The 12,633-nt window shown below is 43.7% G+C and overlaps 1 protein-coding gene across 1 annotated transcript in view; it reads left to right on the forward strand.

Moving 5' to 3' along the window:
- Window positions 1-12,633, forward strand: part of LOC124783116 — a 104,285-nt gene that overhangs the window by 668 nt on the left and 90,984 nt on the right. The window lies entirely within an intron of this gene.

The following is a 12,633-nucleotide window of genomic DNA, read 5'->3' on the forward strand; positions in this document are numbered from 1 at the left end:
GACACCTACAACGTGCTGACATGAGGAACGTTTCTAACCGATTTCTCATACACAAGCAACACTTGACCGGCATTGCCTGGTGAAACGTTGTTGTGATGTCTCGTGTAAGGAGGAGAAATGCGTACCATCGCGTTTCCGACTTTGATAAAGGTCACATTGTAGCCTATCGCGATTGTGGTTTATCGTGTCGCGACATTGCTGCTCGCGTTGGTCGAGATCCAATGACTGTTAGCAGAATTTGGAATCGGTGGGATCAGGAGGGTAATACGGAATACCGTGCTGGATCCCAACGGCCTCGTATCATTAGCAGTAGAGATGACAGGCATCTCATCTGCATGGCTGTAACGGATCGTGCGACCACGTCTCGATCCCTGAGTCAAGAGATGGGGACGTTTGCAAGACAACAACCATCTACACGAACAGTTCGTTTGCAGCAGCATGGACTATCAGCTCGGAGACCATGGCTGCGATTACCCTTGACGCTGCATCACAGACAGGAGCGCCTGCGATGGTGTACTCAACGACGAACCTGGGTGCACGAATGGCAAAACGTAATTTTTTCGGATGAATCCAGGTTCTGTTGACAGCATCATGATGGTCGCATCCGTGTTTGGCGAAATTGGAAGCGTGTAATCGTCATCACCATACTGGGGTTATCACCCGGCGTGATGGTATGGGGTGCCATTGGTTAGACGACTTGGTCACCTCTTGTTCGCACTGGCACTTTGAACGGTGGACGTTACATTTCAGACGACCCGTGGCTCTACCCTTCATTCGATCCCTACGAAACCCTACATTTCAGCCGGATAATGCACGACCGCATGTTGCAGGTCCTGTACGGGCCTTTCGTGATACAGAAAACGTTCGACTGCTGCCCTGGCCAGCACATTCTCCAGATCTCTCGCCAATTGAAGACGTCTGGTCAATGGTGGCCGAACAACTGGCTCGTCACAATACGCCAGTCACTACTGTTGAATAACTGTGATATCGTGTTGAATCGCAATGGCAGCTGTATCTGTACACACCATCCAAGCTCTGTTTGACTCAATGCCCAGGCGTATCACGGCCGTTATTACGGCCAGAGGTGATTGTTCTGGGTACTGATTTCTCAGGATCTATGCACCGAAATTGCGTTAAAAGGTAATCACATGTCAGTTCTAGTACGCAATTTTAATGGCCAGTAGTGTATCAGTCGGCCGCAGTGTTATTGCGCGTGGGAGAGAGAGGGCTTTGGTCAGTTTCTCGTTAGTTTTTATCGTGATATTCCACGAGGACATGTTGAAACACTCGATAGTATTTGCACAACTCTTTGATATAGTTCACAGAGCGGTGAGTTTTCCTTAGCATTGTACGTGTTAATTGAAACGTCACCACGTGTTTCCGGTAACGGCCATGCGAGGTCGAGTGCAACAATGCCAAGTAAAGTCAGGTAATGTAGTACGGTTTGTCGAATAAGTTATTTCTAAACAGATAACATAAACACTTAAAATGAAAAGTAAATTATTCACGTATATTTAGCAAGGAGAGACTGGAACTGCTTCCCTCCGTTATTCAAGCATTCCTGACACTTGCTTAGGCACTTGCTCATTACACTATGCGTTTCCCTCTGAGATATGGCAGCAATTTCTTGACGAATGTTAGTTTAAGTTAATCTAAAGTGTGTGGAACTGATTTGTACACTTTCTGTTTTAATGGCTTCCAGAGAGAAAAATCGTAGTGGGTTACAACGGGGGAATGAGGAGGCCATATGTCGTTAGTGATAACTCTGTCTTGAAACACGTCATGAATTTTCTGTAATGAGAAATTTTTTTTGTGGTTTTAGGGCGCACAACTACAATGGTCATTAGCGCCCATCTGTAATGAGAAATTGACTGTATGTGCCGTTGCAAAATCCTGCAGATAGGTCGCGAAAGCTAAATTAGCAAGAAACTAGGCACAAAACGTTTTACACATATCTCTCGCTGTTTATTGTTTCCCGAAAAAATATCACACTTCTATTGTTTGATCATGCAGAGGTGCCTCGTGTATTACGCTCGGCTTCTCTGAACTCTATGGTCAGTTTTTGAATTAACGTATCCACTCTGTTGCAACCATGATTCGTCCGAAAATAAAGATAGATTAGGCTCAATTTCTACGTGATGCCCCCTTTTCAAAATCCATTCGCAAAACCGCAACCTTTTTGTAAAGTCACCCAGTTTAAGCTCTTACACTGCAGTTATTTTATAGGGAACTTCAGTAACTTTGTAGCCATTTGAACGGAGCCACAGGATATTTCCATTTGCTAAGAAGGATGTGGAACTGATTTTCTAGGAAACCGAAAATAAAGATAGATTAGGCTCAATTTCTACGTGATGCCCCCTTTTCAAAATCCATACACAAAACCGCTACCTTTTTGTAAAGTCACCCAGTTTAAGTACTTACACTGCAGCTATTTTATAGAGACCTTCAGTAACTTTGCAGCCATTTGAACGGAGCCACACGATATTTCCATTTGCTAAGAAGGATGTGGAACTGATTTTCTAGGAGACCTTCCCAGAACATGCTCAGTGATATCCAGAGGTTCCTATGTGAGTATTATATGTCGTTGTCTATGTTTCCTGTCACGAAAACTTGCCATTTCACGAAATTTATTTATTTTTCGATGAATCGTACTCCGATAAGGAACTTGAACATCAGGAAATTCCTCTTGAAATAATCTCCTTACTGCTCGCACTGATTCTGTACTCAAGTATGAATCATACATCAATACTCTTTGGCAGATAGAATACTTGTGTTTCGCCATTTCACTTGAAACACTTTCACTCAATACACTGTATTGCGTCGCCTAACAAACACCTACCTGCACAAGATTTTTACGCAACCAAAGACCTCGCAGCGGAGGGAAAATATCCAGTATACTCCCCGACAGCACCGACGCCAGCTGGCTTCCAGCGGGGGAAAAAATCCGAGGCAGGTGGTTGCAGTAAAGAGTGATCACCATTTAATGTCTACGTCGACGGTGTAGATTTGTAGATGGAGTCTTAAACACGGTTGTGTAGCAGAATTACGTCAAATAAGGTGAAACTTTTAGTGAAACATTTATCAGAACCAAAATACATAAATATGTGTGTTAGGGTAACATGTTAAGGGCAATAATGTTCCTGAATTACATCAATGACTGTCCCAGTAGAGTACATCAAACGGAAAAAATTATCTTAGCCGATAATGGCAATATTATAGTCAGTCATAAAACAAGAGAACTCCATGCAGAAAAAACAAATGAAACCCTCAAGAAAGCTTACACTTGGTCAGTGTGCAATAACGCGGTATTGAACATAAAGAAAACAAATGGCATGATATTCAGTTTGAAGAAGGAAAATGATACTGTTAAAATAAATGTAGGCTGTGTAACAAACAAATTTTCAAGGAATGAACACTGATTCTTAGTTGAAGATGTGTGAGCACATTAAATCATTTGCAAACACAGTGCCAACAGCATGTGCCCTTTAAGTCCAGTCATTAGAGTATAAAAGCTGGTGTCTTTTAGTTAGATACTCTTCATATGTATAGTTAATTCTTAGCTATGGAATTCTTTTCTGGGGCACAAATGCACAAAGAACGAAAACAGTTTTCCAACTACAGCAAAGGGACATAAGACTATCAATCAAAAATAGTAGTCGGGTACATTGTAAATATGTTTTCAACACAGCGGCGATTTTAACTACACATACCACTCTGTTGTGCACATCAAAACTAACGTTGATTATTAGTCCACAAACAGCTCTGACATGATCATACCACAGGATCTGGACTGAACTTACATTCACCAAGAGAGAATGAACATCAAATTCAAAACGCCAATTTCTACCAAGAAAAAAAATTGTACAATACACAGCCTGGGAAAATTAAAGGTAGTACTAAAACGAACGTACTTAAAAATACTGTTAAAAAGTATCTATTAAGCAATATATTCTATGCAGCAATATGGCGTGCCATTATATTTCACTCTTGTCACAATTTATGATTTTTCTTGGCAGTTATGGTTTTATGTAATAACATATGTTAAAGCATGTATGGCATGTGACATATCTAAGATAATTGTTCTAACGTTGACGATGGTTCAGAACCGAAACCAGAAGCAAAATAAAAAATAACATTATTACAGACAGCACCGTGTTACACATTTTTTAAAATCTGTACGTGCTGTTGACCATCACCTAAGCAAGATGTTCAGTACTGTGACTATTAGAAACTCTGAGCTTTATAAATTACGAGGGCCGTGGTCCGAAAACAACCGAGTCGAAAGTTAGAAGCGAAAATCGTTCTGATAGCTTGGACTGTAAGTTGTCTGCTTTCCATATTTTGGGAGGATGTGGTATGGATCAAACCAAGAAAAAATGTCCAGTAAATGTGGGCTCTGAAGTGCATACCTTAAGACCTATGACCTTTGTTCATTTTTGTTATTGTGAAACACATCTCTGACTGAACAAGGACTCTGTAGCCAGGTATGCATTTTACAGCGGATGTTTACTAGACAATTATTTCTTGTTTTAGTCCATACCACCTCCTCCCAAAACTTAGAAAACAAAGAGTTTGTAGTAGAAGAGGATTCAGAACGATTTACGGTTGCAACTTTTGATTCAGTCGTTCTTGGACGAGGGTCCATTACCTCAAATTGATGCATTTATCCTTCTCCATCACCCCTCATACTTTGTAACATGAACACAGAATCGCACTGTGTACTGCTTTTCATTAAAATTGCGACACCAGGAAGGACAGCAAATAATGAAGTTTTAGTCATTGTGAATATATACTCCTGGAAATGGAAAAAAGAACACATTGACACCGGTGTGTCAGACCCACCATACTTGCTCCGGACACTGCGAGAGGGCTGTACAAGCAATGATCACACGCACGGCACAGCGGACACACCAGGAACCGCGGTGTTGGCCGTCGAATGGCGCTAGCTGCGCAGCATTTGTGCACCGCCGCCGTCAGTGTCAGCCAGTTTGCCGTGGCATACGGAGCTCCATCACAGTCTTTAACACTGGTAGCATGCCGCGACAGCGTGGACGTGAACCGTATGTGCGGTTGACGGACTTTGAGCGAGGGCGTATAGTGGGCATGCGGGAGGCCGGGTGGACATACCGCCGAATTGCTTAACACGTGGGGCGTGAGGTCTCCACAGTACATCGATGTTGTCGCCCGTGGTCGGCGGAACGTGCACGTGCCCGTCGACCTGGGACCGGACCGCAGCGACGCACGGATGCACGCCAAGACCGTAGGATCCTACGCAGTGCCGTAGGGGACCGCACCGCCACTTCCCAGCAAATTAGGGACACTGTTGCTCCTGGGGTATCGGCGAGGACCATTCGCAACCGTCTCCATGAAGCTGGGCTACGGTCCCGCACACCGTTAGGCCGTCTTCCGCTCACGCCCCAACATCGTGCAGCCCGCCTCCAGTGGTGTCGCGACAGGCGTGAATGGAGGGACGAATGGAGACGTGTCGTCTTCAGCGATGAGAGTCACTTCTGCCTTGGTCCCAATGATGGTCGTATGCGTGTTTGGCGCCGAGCAGGTGAGCGCCACAATCAGGACTGCATACGACCGAGGCACACAGGGCCAACACCCGGCATCATGGTGTGGGGAGCGATCTCCTACACTGGCCGTACACCACTGGTGATCGTCGAGGGGACACTGAATAGTGCACGGTACATCCAAACCGTCATCGAACCCATCGTTCTACCATTCCTAGACCGGCAAGGGAACTTGCTGTTCCAACAGGACAATGCACGTCCGCATGTATCCCGTGCCACCCAACGTGCTCTAGAAGGTGTAAGTCAACTACCCTGGCCAGCAAGATCTCCGGATCTGTCCCCCATTGAGCATGTTTGGGACTGGATGAAGCGTCGTCTCACGCGGTCTGCACGTCCAGCACGAACGCTGGTCCAACTGAGGCGCCAGGTGGAAATGGCATGGCAAGCCGTTCCACAGGACTACATCCAGCATCTCTACGATCGTCTCCATGGGAGAATAGCAGCCTGCATTGCTGCGAAAGGTGGATATACACTGTACTAGTGCCGACATTGTGCATGTTCTGTTGCCTGTGTCTATGTGCCTGTGGTTCTGTCAGTGTGATCATGTGATGTATCTGACCCCAGGAATGTGTCAATAAAGTTTCCCCTTCCTGGGACAATGAATTCACGGTGTTCTTATTTCAATTTCCAGGAGTGTACAATTTATAGTAAGGAAAAAATACTAAATTTGAAGGTGATTTGGGGCTATACAAGATGCAGAATTCAGTGCAGAGATCTGCCGCTTCTGGCAGCTATGACACCTCTAACCTGGCTGGTCGTCGAGTCAAAATGAGCGCGAGTGACACAGGAGTGTCCTTCCATGCTGCTTCAAGTTTATGGCAATGTTCATCAATCGTAGTGGTTGGAGAGTGACGATGTGCCAGTGTCTCAGCAACCTGTGGCCTGCTGTTGTCGTTGTATGAGAGATTTGGGGAACGAGCTGGCCAGCACTCCACAGAAGAGTCGGGCCGCATTACAATGACGAATGCACTGTGGCGATGTTCGTTGTCCTCGGAGGCCACATACACAGGTATGACCGTCGTGCAGCTGTACGCACAATCAAGACTCGTCTGAGAGATCGATGTGGTGCATTCCAGTGTGCAATGCTGTCGTTGGGTCGACCACTCTCAGCGCGCTTCTCTCCGATCACTCGTCAAGAAAAGGCGCAACAATGGTCCCAATTGCAACAGTCTATCAGTGCTCGTCTCTCTGATCAGTCCTCAAGAGAAGCCACAACAATGGTCACAACTGCAACAGTCTGTCAGCGCGCATCTCTCAGATCATGCATCAAGAGAAGCCGCAACAATGGCCACAGTTGTGACAGTCTGTCAGTGCGCGTCTCCCTGATCACTCGTCAAGAGAAGCCTACAACAATGGTCACAATTGCAACAGTCTGTCAGTGCGCGTCTCTCTGATCATTCGTCGAGAGACGCCACAACAATGGTCACAAATGCAACAGTCTGTCAGTGCGCGTCTCTCTGATCACACGTCAAGAGAAACCGCAACAGTGGTCGCCATTGCGACAGTCTGTGGTGCTCTGGGCGTCGTTATGCTGATTGCCTGGATACTTGCCATTTCCTGATTTAAAGTATGTTATGTTCTTGTGCGATTCTGCGCGGCTGAGCATGTGTCTGAGGCGGCTGAGATCCTGTGTGACGTTGAGTTCAGTCCTCTTGAAGTCATCGGTTGTAAGTCTTCATTACAGGATCCCGTAGAGCACTAGCAGCAGTATCCTGGAAAGTCAGGCTGCAGTCCTGATATGCCCATAGCGAGCCACTGTCGAATTCCGACATGTGCTGCTAGATGTCTCTCCTTATTATATGAAGGGTGACACGATCTTCTCACAAACAATTAAAATTCAAGTGAAGAGTGTAGATGGAGTTACTTCTATTTTGCAGGACTACTTTGCAGGGTTTTGCTGAATTAGTAATCATTTGCATATCTGAGCCTGTGCTACACTTCTGCCAATTTGGCCTTTGTTGTAGCCTGCCTTCAAGGTGCTGCAATTTTATGGGTAGAAGGGTAAATCCTTTTCTGTCCAGAACACATACTAAAAGCACCAGTTAGCTACTATTGTCTTAATGCTAGTTAACAACTAACGACTCACAAAAAGTTTGAAACCATAGTGAATATATTACAGATGGTATAATATATGATACATATGGACTTAAGCAGGACAATGACACCCACAACTTTGCAGCTTCATTTTCCTTTATTTGTTTTAAAAAATAAAAAACATATTCCTCAGATTTTCTGGACATTTCAAGATAGATCAAAATAAACACTTGGTATCACAACTTCCAACAATGAAAATCACACACTCCATCTTTCAGCTAATGATACAGCAATCTGTTGAGATGTTCAAGAAAAAATAGGCAGTATCGGCTGCAAAATGGTTTTTTATTTATTTTAATTTCTGACATCACTTAAAACTTCCGGGCTATTAGGCCGTGGTCGATGTATAAAACTTTCTCCGAACGTTTCCTCTCCAACTGCAGGAGATGTCTTCAGAGATAAAATGACTAACTGCAACCAGAACTCGAAGAAGCGCCAATTATTTAGGCGATGTAGAGGGCAGCACAGTCTATCACGTGACTCGGCTACGAGATTATCACTCGTATTGCTAACAATCTCGGTTGAAAGTAACCGATCGTCATCCTTCCTTTGCAATGTTGACATCCAATTTTTGTCTAATTTTACAACTTCCCTTTTCTGTTGAACTTCTGTTGTGCTTATAGATCTCAGTAGCCTCTCCGTACATACGCGCATGATAATGCGATGTTTTCGATATGACACTCGTTTCAGTGAATTTTATTTCGTGATCAACTTCTTGGTAAAGATGTTCCACTACAGCAGATTTATCCGTGTGTCCTAGGTGACAATTCTTCTTGTGTTCAACGAGACGGATGTTACACTTCTTTTTGTGGTAACAATATAAACCAGTCCACAACTACAAGGAATTTTATCTACACCGGGTGTAACCAAACGATGTCGTATATCTTTTGCCGATCTTAAACATTCTTTTATTTTGCTAGAGGGTCTGAAGGTGGTTTCTACACCACATTTGCTCAACACTTTCTCTATATGATCTGTAATCGTACTGATGAACGGAAGGAAAACTTTCGCTTTGGGCGTCCTTCATTCCTCACCTGTCCCGATTCTCTCCATAGGACAAAGTGCTCTATCTTTCTTCTTGTTAGAATAACCATTCTTCTTGAATGTCGACCGCAGATGTTAAAGCTCATCTTTTAAGTAAGTCGATTCACAATTTTTGTGCACCCTATCTACCAACGTTTTAATCACCCCTCTTTTCTGTCTGGGGTAGTGGTCAGAATCTTTATGCATGTAACGATCAGTATGCGTGGCTCTTCTGTATATTCTATGGCCCAAAGTCCCGTCCCCTCGCTCGATAACAAACAAATTCAAGAAATTCAGCTGGCTGTTATTCTCCGTCTCCATAGTAAAATGTATTTTCGGATTGATGCCGTTGAGCTGTATCAGAAAGGCATCCAGTTGTCTATACTACGAAAGTACCATCGACATATCGGTACCACCTGGCTGGTCTTTTTCTGGCAGTCTGCAGCACTTGTTGTTCAAAGTTCTCCATAAACAAATTGGCAACGGCTGTACTAAGAGGACTGCCCTTAGCCACTCCGTCAATCCGTTCATAAAAATCGTTACTGTATTAAAAATAGTTCGTGATGAGGCAGTGTCTGAATACCTCCACAATATCTGCTGGAAAAGTATAAGCCATACATAAGATAGCTTCGTCCACTGGAAACATGGTAAATAAGGACGCGACATAAAAACAAACAAGGCTATCATCTTCGCCCACGCGCATTTCTTTTAATTTGTCAGTGAAATGATATGTATTTTTAATATGACTATCAGTTCCACCAACATAAGGTTGCAGTAGTGAGGCAAGGTGTATAGCTGATTCGTGGGTGGGAGACCCTATAGCACTTACAACAGGCCTGAAAGGAATCTGTTGTTTGTGTACCTTGGGTGGTCTATAGAGCCTAGGCGGGTGACACACTTTGCAGGGCAGCTTCATATCGTCAGAGAAGAGTGAAGACTCTTTCACCAGTCGATTAGTGATTTTTAATATCTTTGAGTCGGATCCTTCAGAAGTTTTTTCGTAATTTGTGGGATCGAAAATACTATTGATCTTTTCATGATAGTCCCCACTCCTCATCAGGACCGCGGTATTACCCTTGTCTGTGGTAAGAACGATACCGTTTTTGTTCAAATGGCTCTGAGCACTATGAGACTTAACTTCTTAGGTCATCAGTCCCCTACTTATGACTTAAACCTAATTAACCTAACGACATCACACACATCAATGCCCGGCGCAGGATTCGAACCAGCGACCGTAGCGGTCGCGCGGTTCCAGACTGTAGCGCCTAGAACCGCTCGGCCACCCCGGTCGGCCCGTTTTTGTCTGGATTGATATCCCTCAGCTCATTCCTTTGTGCTTGTGACAAATGTTAGCAATACCAGTGATAATCACGTAGCCGACGTCACGTTGAAATACTGTGGTGCCTCTACACTGCCTATATAATCAGCGCTCTCTCGAGCCCTGGTTGCAGTTAGCTGTTTTACCTCCGAAGATGTCTCCCGCAGTCGGAGAGGAGACGTTAGGAGAAAGTTTTATACATCGACCACGATATTTAAATTGTGACTAATTGTATGGAAAACAGATACCATTGGAATAATCCTAAGAAATGTAAAATATCCACGACATAAGTGGCTTATGAAACACGCGTTTAGGTCAATTGTTGAATATTCTAGACACAATGGGACACTTTCCAGGTAGGGTTAACAGAGAAGACAGAGATCATCCAAAGAATAACGGTGCATTTCGTCACGGGTTCGTTTAGTGAGCGCAAGAGCCTTACGCAGATACTCGCCGAACTCCAGTGGCAAACTTTACAGGAAAGGTGTTACGCATCACGGAGAGGTTTGTCGTTAAAATCCGAAAGCTTACATTCCACTCAGACTCCGATAACGTATTACTTAGACCGACATACTTCCAAAAGTGGCAATAAAAACAAACTCAGAGAAATTAGAGCTCATACATAGACATAGTCAGCGTTTCACACAACTTTGGAGGACTTGAGGTAACATGTTGTTGTTGTTGTGGTCTTCAGTCCTGAGACTGGTTTGATGCAGCTCTCCATGCTACTCTATCCTGTGCAAGCTTTTTCATCTCCCAGTACCTACTGCAACCTACATCCTTCTGAATCTGCTTAGTGTATTCATCTCTTGGTCTCCCTCTACGATTTTTACCCTCCACGCTGCCCTCCAATGCCAAATTTGTGATCCCTTGATGCCTCGAAACATGTCCTACCAACCGATCCCTTCTTCTAGTCAAGTTGTGCCACAAATTTCTCTTCTCCCCAATCCTATTCAATACCTCCTCATTAGTTACGTGATCTACCCACATTATCTTCAGCATTCTTCTGTAGCACCACATTTCGAAAGCTTCTATTCTCTTCCTGTCCAAACTGGTTATCGTCCATGTTTCACTTCCATACATGGCTACACTCCATACAAATACTTTTAGAAACGCCTTCCTGACACTTAAATCTATACTCGATGTTAACAAATTTCTCTTCTTCAGAAACGATTTCCTTGCCATTGCCAGTCTACATTTTATATCCTCTCTACTTCGACCATCATCAGTTATTTTACTTCCTAAATAGCAAAACTCCTTTACTACTTTAAGTGTCTCATTTCCTAATCTAATCCCCTCAGCATCACCCCATTTAATTTGACTACATTCCATTATCCTCGTTTTGCTTTTGTTGATGTTCATCTTATATCCTCCTTTCAAGACACTGTCCATTCCGTTCAACTGCTCTTCCAAGTCCTTTGCTGTCTCTGACAGAATTACAATGTCATCGGCGAACCTCAAAGTTTTTATTTCTTCTCCATGGATTTTAATACCTACTCCGAATTTTTCTTTTGTTTCCTTTACTGCTTGCTCAATACACAGATTGAAGAACAACGGGGAGAGGCTACAACCCTGTCTCACTCCTTTCCCAACCACTGCTTCCCTTTCATGCCCCTCGACGCTTATAACTGCCATCTGGTTTCTGTACAAATTGTAAATAGCCTTTCGCTCCCTGTATTTTACCCCTGCCACCTTCAGAATTTGAAAGAGAGTATTCCAGTTAACGTTGTCAAAAGCTTTCTCTAAGTCTACAAATACTAGAAACGTAGGTTTGCCTTTTCTTAATCTTTCTTCTAAGATAAGTCGTAAGGTTAGTATTGCCTCACGTGTTCCAACATTTCTACGGAATCCAAACTGATCTTCCCCGAGGTCCGCTTCTACCAGTTTTTCCATTCATCCGTAAAGAATTCGCGTTAGTATTTTGCAGCTGTGACTTATTAAACGGATAGTTCGGTAATTTTCACATCTGTCAACACCTGCTTTCTTTGGGATTGGAATTATTATATTCTTCTTGAAGTCTGTGGGTATTTCGCCTGTCTCATACATCTTGCTCACCAGATGGTAGAGTTTTGTCATGACTGGCTCTCCCAAGGCCGTCAGTAGTTCTAATGGAATGTTGTCTACTCCCGGGGCCTTGTTTCGACTCAGGTCTTTCAGTGCTCTGTCAAACTCTTCACGCAGTATCTTATCTCCCATTTCATCTTCATCTACATCCTCTTCCATTTCCATAATATTGTCCTCAAGTACATCGCCCTTGTATAAACCCTCTATGTACTCCTTTTACCTTTCTGCCTTCCCTTCTTTGCTTAGAACTGGGTTGCCATCTGAGCTCTTGATATTCATACAAGTGGTTCTCTTCTCTCCAAAGGTCTCTTTAATTTTCCTGTAGGCAGTATCTATCTTACCCCTAGTGAGACAAGCCTCTACATCCTTACATTTGTCCTCTAGCCATCCCTGCTTCGCCATTTTGCACTTCCTGTCGATCTCATTTTTGAGACGTTTGTATTCCTTTTTGCCTGCTTCATTTACTGCATTTTTATATTTTCTCCTTTCATCAATTAAATTCAATATTTCTTCTGTTACCCAAGGATTTCTATTAGCCCTCGTCTTTTTACCTACTTG

This window comes from Schistocerca piceifrons, chromosome 1 (genome assembly GCF_021461385.2).
Source record: "Schistocerca piceifrons isolate TAMUIC-IGC-003096 chromosome 1, iqSchPice1.1, whole genome shotgun sequence".
Lineage (NCBI taxonomy): Eukaryota > Metazoa > Arthropoda > Insecta > Orthoptera > Acrididae > Schistocerca > Schistocerca piceifrons.